Source organism: Semicossyphus pulcher, unplaced genomic scaffold, assembly GCF_022749685.1.
Source record: "Semicossyphus pulcher isolate SPU_LCO1_2020_fin unplaced genomic scaffold, fSemPul1.0.p SCAF_21, whole genome shotgun sequence".
In the NCBI taxonomy this organism is placed as follows: Eukaryota; Metazoa; Chordata; class Actinopteri; order Labriformes; family Labridae; genus Semicossyphus; species Semicossyphus pulcher.
The window spans coordinates 4,830,009-4,837,550 of record NW_027211695.1 but is presented as its reverse complement, the minus strand read 5'-3'; positions in this window follow the sequence as shown (position 1 = coordinate 4,837,550).

Below are 7,542 nucleotides of genomic sequence, written 5' to 3'. Positions count from 1 at the left end.
CGAGCCTCTTGGTGTCGATCTTTTTGACTTCACGCTGGTTAAAGGCTGAGCTAATGTAAATTTGATGAATGCAAAATGAATTAATGCATGTTTGCACTCTCCCCAAACACACAAGCACACTTCAACTAAATGCCATTAAATGTTTTTCTTGTCTTTTAATGTTGTATTTGCAGTTCTTTAGAGGAGCAGAGGGCCGGAACGGGGGCTGTAAAGTAAGAGATAGTCAAAGCCTGCTTCTGAGTCGAAAGATGTCACATGACTCACTGCAAGGTGGTCTCACAGCCTCTTGATGTCACACACACACACACACACACACCATGCAGCTGTCTGAGCAGTCATTTCCAGGGATATTAGAGGCCTTATAACACGGTGGGCCATTAACAGCAGAATAATATCACCAGTTGACCCTTGACATTCCTAGCAGCTTATATCTCCGTGCTGATAGATGCGGGCTCTGCATATAGCACTCTGTTCGGGAAATGAACCGACACGCGGGGAGAAGAGGGCAAAATCCCTCCATCTTAAGCCTCGCCGGAGCGAATAGCAGAGCGGCTTAGGGGAGGGGAGGGGGTGCGAAGGGGAGAGAGAGAGAGACAGAGAAGCTTTGATACAAACTGGAGAGAGAGGGAGAGATGATGGGATAATGACCCCTTCTCCATTTCAACTCTGTCACCCCAAAGCCAGCTTGACGGCATCGCAGTCAAACACATGACATCACCTGTTGATTTGCAAGCACAGGCGCGGTGATATATAACACCTCTTACTCTTTTATTGAGATTTTTTATACATTTTTGATGCGGCCCGTGCGTGCCGCTCGTCTCTTCTTTCATTCTTGCGCCATTACTCATCTGCTCCCTTTTGCCTTTGCTTACCAGAATCCCCCTATTTATAGACGACGTCTCTTAATGTGTGTTCCTGTGATTTCCCCACGTCTATCGCACCCGGCACTCCCTCCCTTCCCAGGCGGAGTGATTAATAAAGCAGTGACATTATTCATTTGCTTTTCTCAGTTACTCCTGTGCCCCATATTTTGACCTTTCACCCTTTCCCCTTCTGCCTTGCTTCCCTTTCCCACATTATTTCGGTTTCCTCCCTCCATCTCCGTGCCCTTAAGCGGCGGTGTAACCAGTTTCCCATGAGGCTGAGTGGCAGCCTGACCGACAGGCTACCTGACTTCATCTCCTCCACCCCTCCCTGCCCCCAAAACTTTCCACCCATTTCCCCTCCATCCATCCACCTCCCAACACCCGCAGATGACTCAGTGCCCACCTGCCCTGCAGCTATCATCTATCAGTCAGTCTGAATCTCACACACACACACACACACAATGGATCTCTGTGTGTGCTCCTTTGGATACACGCGTACAGTAACCGCTGTGAAGGACTAAAATGACAGCTCCAGCCCTCAGGGACAGGCTGAACTTCTGCGTGCATTCGTGTGTATGTGTGTGCGTGCACATGCTTAAAGGTGTACATGTACATGTAAATGTAGTTATCTCTATAAATATGTATGGTAATGCACGGGGAGAGGTGGTGAATAAAACATGGGAGCAGGTGATGGTAGCTCTACCATACTCTTTATGGATGTTAATCTCTCAGGTTGTTACCTGGCTGTGATTGTGAGGACATCACAATATCCTGTTCAAATGTCACTGCATTCTGCGGTTATGCTACACTGAGTGTGTGCTGTATTTCTATTCTTCATAATACAAATTACAATATCAATGACTTTCATATAGGAATATTCTGTGAAAGGGAGAGTTGGTAAAAGCGCCACAACAAAATGTATCATCAACCATAGAAAGTTTAGCAATAAAGTTTTTAATTAAAGGTCAGCCACAAGCTCTCCTTTTATAATCTAACTTTGCTGAGGACGTTCATATGCAGCCCGGCTACTTATAATTCTGGAAACATCACTCACTTTGATAGACTTGAGTTTTTTTGGTTCAGGCATCATAACAAACTTACGACCCAGATAAGCTTTTCTCTCGGTTATGAAATGCCTGATTAACATATCCGGGATTCATCTGTAGTACCTTGAATAGAAAGGAGATTATGCATATAGTCCACAAGTTGTTTGATTTGTGGATATTATTCAAGTAAAGTTACCAAATTGGTCCTTAGAGGACATGAGACAAAATGATTCAAACCTGTAATTGAGAGTAAAAGTTTTTTATTGACCTCAAAAATCGTAGTATTAAATATGAAGAGTTTCACTGAAGGTTCAGGCTGTCTGGTATTCTTTTTCGTTTAGACTAGTGTCACCACTGTCAGTCAAATTTGGTGTTCTCTGTAATCGATAGAAGCAATGATATTTGAAATTGGCGCCATAGCTGTGGACAAAGTTGTAAAAACAGCTCTTGATTTCGCCCATTCTACATTCCTACAACACCCAGCATGCATTGCCCCTCCCTCTGAAAGGAACGGCGAGGGCGTGGTTACATAGGGACGTTCTAGGGTCTACCTGGTTGTTGTGTTCGTTCTTTTGACCAGAACAGTTGGTGAAAAAAAAGTTCTACTAAATATATCTACAGACAAAACAAAAGCAGAGCATCATGGCGTCCATCTGCGTTGTACCAGAGTGTGAGGAGAGCAAGAGGAAGAGAGACGCTGGAGTGAAATATTACCGTTACCCAGTCAAGGACATTGATCGCTGCAGGCGCTGCAGGCGATCAGTGGAGGATGTGTATATTGAGGAAGTGTAGTTTAGCGAGCTCTCTGGCCTCCGTCAGACGACGGCAAACCCGTCATCTGGTGGAGGTCTTCCATGGCACGATGGAGAAGCGGATAGCGTCCTCCTAAGGCACGGAGCAAAATTGATTTTTTTTTCCTACCATAATGGCGTTTACCCCCCCATAATAGCATGATAGGACTGAGGCAGAAAATCGGTGAACTGGCCCTTTAAGATTTTATTTTTTTTGTCAAAATACATATTATAGGGGTATAGGTACTTAATGCTCCTGTGAGGAGTTTTTAGCTGGTTATGAAGCAGACTGAATTTTTAATGTTTGTCACCGCTGCCACCGAGTAGGTGTCAGATGAAGCGATTAACAGCACACTGCCAGAACAGCAGCTTTTTATTTTACATTTCTATGGCAAAGATTCACTGTGAAGAACACGTTTAACTGGTTTCACAGGATTGTTCCTTTACATAATAGTACTTATGCATGTAGGGACAACATCAGCAAAGAGATAAGCTGTACTGCTTTGTCCACAGGGGTCGCCAAGATCAACACACAATGAAGGTTCGAACAGCTTTTATGTCCAATGAGTAAAATGCAAACAAGATGTTAAACTTTATAAACCTTTTGCTAGCAATGACAATATGCTTTTTATTTTCATGAAAGCTAATCCCCTAAAATGCTAATGTTTCAAGATAATATTTTGCTTATCATGCAGGGTAATGGGAAACTTGCTGTCTGACACTGATCATCTCCACTGGAGCCGAGTATACGGATGTTCCTTAAGAAACATGCCCTTTTGCTATGTAGCTAGCAGACTAAAGTTCCCCCTCGTTCCCAGGAGGATAAATCCTATTTCTAATCAATGTTGTGTTCTGTTTTGACTTTTTTGCTTGTGCCACATGCAGGTCAAAGTTTTTACTCACAGTGAGGAAGCTTAAAGTAGCAAATCTTAGCATGCGAGCAAGCTAAACTGAGCTAATGTTAGCAGTTAGCTCCCCTGTGCCCAAGAAAAGCCTCAGAGAGTTGCTAGCAATGCCATGGACTCTGTTTTTTGTAGTTCTATTTGTCATTCAAGAGGACAACTTATATTTTGGTGTGTGGGAGTTTTTCCACTTTGTTTATCAGACTAAACATCAACCCCCCTGACATCTGTCTCCGTGTCTTAATGATTTGCCAGACTTTTTCTATAGGGAACCAAACTGAGAAGGTAACTTTTGTTATGGCAGGATTTTGTTGTGACAGTACAGATTGAATCCCTCCCACAGACAGCCGGGGTGTCCGGACCTCATTGAAACACAGAAAAAACACAACAAATCAGTTTAAAATGGGGAAATAATTAAACATGATGAATCTGAAAGGTGTATTTGTCTTCAATGGACACATGGTTTCACTTTAAGAAGCCTGTGACCTTCATTATTATCTTTTACTTCACAAAACTGTATTTTTTAAAAGAATGGCAGAGTTATTTAAATCAAGATCAATAACCGGAGAGCACTCAAAAAGTAGGCAGGCAAACAAAATGTCATACAGTGTGGAGGACTGGGAGAAAAGACAGAGGGAAAACTCCCAATAGACCCAAATGAGACAGTGTAATGAGTTGCCAGGGTTTGATACAGTTTTCCCAGTCTTACTAATCTATTCTGCTGTAGACATTTTCCCAGCTTGCCTCCCTCCTTCCTCCTTTCTCTCCCGGCCCCATCTCCGTCTCTGTCTCTGTTCCAGCCTATCAGACATGACAGTACCAGCTGGCTGCTGGCAAACTCACAGCCAGAGGATATGACTTGTGTGAGTGTGCGTGCGTGTGGGTGGGTGAGGGGTGTCATCCTACTCGTCTTTCCGAGGTGTGTGTCCATATTTCTGACAGCCTTAGGTGCATTCGTGTGTGTGCGGTTGCATGTGTGGCACATTATATACGAGTTCAGCGCGATGCGTCAAAAGGCGAACATGTTGATTTAATGTCATGGAGTCTGAGCCTGAGTGATCTGAGTCACAGGTGTTTGGCGGTTACTCGGGGTGGTGAGAAGAGCAATATTTAATTCCTATAAAGATAGTTGTCAACACTTGCTTGAAGCAGCTGTGTACTCTTGTGGGTGCTTGGCATTTGCTTTTCTGCCTGAGTCACCGAGCACATTAAAAGCCACTTATTTGCCTTCCTCACTGTGTGTGGATGTGGGCCCGTAGAGATGTGTACCCTTTGCTTTTCTACTTTGTGTGCGTTTGACTCAGGTTTGGGTAATTTATCGAAATGTTTAGACAAAAAAAAGAGGTGATAGATCACCTTCATACAAAGAAAATCACCCCCCCCCTGTGTCTTGGCAACTCGGTACACTTTCACAGGACTGGAGGAAACATTTCAAGCTTATTGGAAACATTTGTGATGAACAGCAGATGTGTCTGCGATTTTGGCACTGTTCAACGTGTTCAACCCTGACCCCAACCGCCACTGATCCTCCTCACCTTTCTGCCGCGGCCCCCTCCTTCTTTCCTGCATCGATTAAATACACATACTCCCTTCTTTCCATCTGTCCAGCCATACCTCCCGTTGCCTTCTAAAGTTTGCCCTAGATTCAAATTGGGGAAAAAAACACCCCAGTCGGGGGACACACTCATCTCCCGTTCCCTAAATCCCTTCCAAATGTGTATTTTTAGATGTTCAGGAAAGAAGACCTAAACACCCTTTGTAGCTTTTTCTTCTGTTTGTTCAAAAATGATGCTTTATATTTTTACTCTCCCTTTAATGTTTGCCTGCTTCCATCGTTCCTTCTCTTTGTAAACATTATAGCGAGTACAATTTAAGGACAACATCCTTAAGATGAAAAGGTCATCCTGATGACCTTTTAAGAATCCAGCTGTTCTCTTTTGTTTATGGTCAAGGTTTGGCGTCCAGTCAGGACGTACTGTAGCTGGGGTTAAGGTTAGTTTAGGCAGTTTAGCAGCCAGGCTAGACATTAAGTAAGAGCCCTAATTTGAAAGGAACACAAGGGAACTTGATGTAAACCAACAGGACTCTGTGTGCCTGTCCAGACGGGGTCTGAACTAGCTCTCTGAAACGGGCCAGAGCTGCCGACAGACAGGCAGACCAGAACTGACGAGAACGGGGGCTCACATGTTACATGCTGTTTGTTCTGTACGGAATCCAAAATCTGTGAGACACAGAGGGATGGGGAGTGATTTAAACAGTGTTGGAAAGGGAGAAGAGGAGAAGAGATGGGAAAAGAGTAGGAGTAGGGGTGAGGGAATGAGAGGAGGTGAGAAGCGGAGAGGAAATGGGTTGACAGTGAGTAAGAGAAGGTAGGAGAAGGTGGCAGGAAAGGGAGGGAGGGGAGAGAGCGCGGTGGGAGGGGATTTTAACATATTCATGAGAAAAGTTTTAGGTATGGTTTTACGTTAAAGGTGTTCTTTCTGTTTTGTGTCCTGGTTTAGAAATGTCACCTCTCCTCCAGGAAAGGAAATAGATATGTGTGTGTGTGGACCCCCCCATAGGTAGCATATAGGGAACTGCTAAAACCCCAAGCACAGTGACGTGGAGGGATTGAGGAAGGAAAAGAGGAAGCAGTGGGGAGTCTAAAGAGGCAGCACTAATGTAGTGCTAAGTGAAATATCTCGTTCTGGTCAATCCGAAAGGAGTAAAGAGGAAGTGACTTGAGAGTGAAATAAATGCTCCAATATGTGTGAAACTGTGAATGTGAGTTGAAGAGAAACAAAATGAGAGCTGGATATAGCTCTAGGCCACTTGGCACTTGGCAACGGCTTTCATTGTGAGGTGTTGATTCTGTTGCCTTGCCCTTGAGCCACTGGCGTTTAACCTCGACAACAGCCAAGAACAATGGCTATCAGCCGCATAAACGGATAACACGCGAGGTGAAATGCAACATTTACTGCCTCAGACCATGACATCTGGAGCTGGGAAACTGAATCAGGGCTCGAGGCTTGGACAAGGTGCTACGAGGTGAGTGTGAACAGTGTCGAGACTAAGTGGGGTAAAAGCTAAGATTTGGAGGTGCATCATGGTTAAAGTGCGTCCCTTTATAATTCCCCTGATGCACAAACCGCTGACTGAGCAGCTTCTCAGATTCCCAACCCGTTCCCCGGGGGACTCGTTTGACTGCAGCGCACGCCGCGCTTTATATGAATCACCTGCGCTGTAATGTGTGTCGCTGCTCATTACCGACCAGACTGACTGTGATGTGGTGCTGGGGGGTCCCAGGAGGGGGTGGTGACTCCTCTGGTGAGGGTTAAGACCTCTGCGGTTGCACACATCAGCTCATCACCACCAACGTGTAACACACAGCGTGTCTGTGCAGCCTCAACGTCATTAACAAAGTGTGTGTATGTTTCTTTTAAGTGTCCCTGGGGTTTGACATATGCTGCTTTAATGTTTCTCTTGTCTGCGTAGATGTCCAATAATTAGATGATTTGTGTCTTATTTCCGAGGAAGTCTGATAACTAAGTGTCTGCGAGGGAAACGTGTGTGTATTTCCAAAAGAGACAGAGAGTGAAAGTGGCAGAGAGCAGAGTGTGTTTGTGCTTTCTGCTGTGAATGTGTTCCAGATAGTGCTGCTGATGGTTATCTTTCGCAGAGAGCTCTATTGATTTGGCTGGGGTAAATAATTGGTTGGGTCTACAAGCTGTCATGTTCGGCCTGATTGCTGAGCATTGGTGGTCTCGAGCAGTTATCTTCCTCCATATCCCTCTCTGATCCTGCTCTAGCCTCCTTAGTCTATCTCTACATTTATTGATTAGGACCCTATATGGCCATTCTCCATCCTTCAATTTGGGCAATAATCCCCGTCCCGAAGACATTTTTGTTTCAACTTATCTGCTCTCCACTCTTTGTTCCGCTGTAGGGAAAGGGCAGG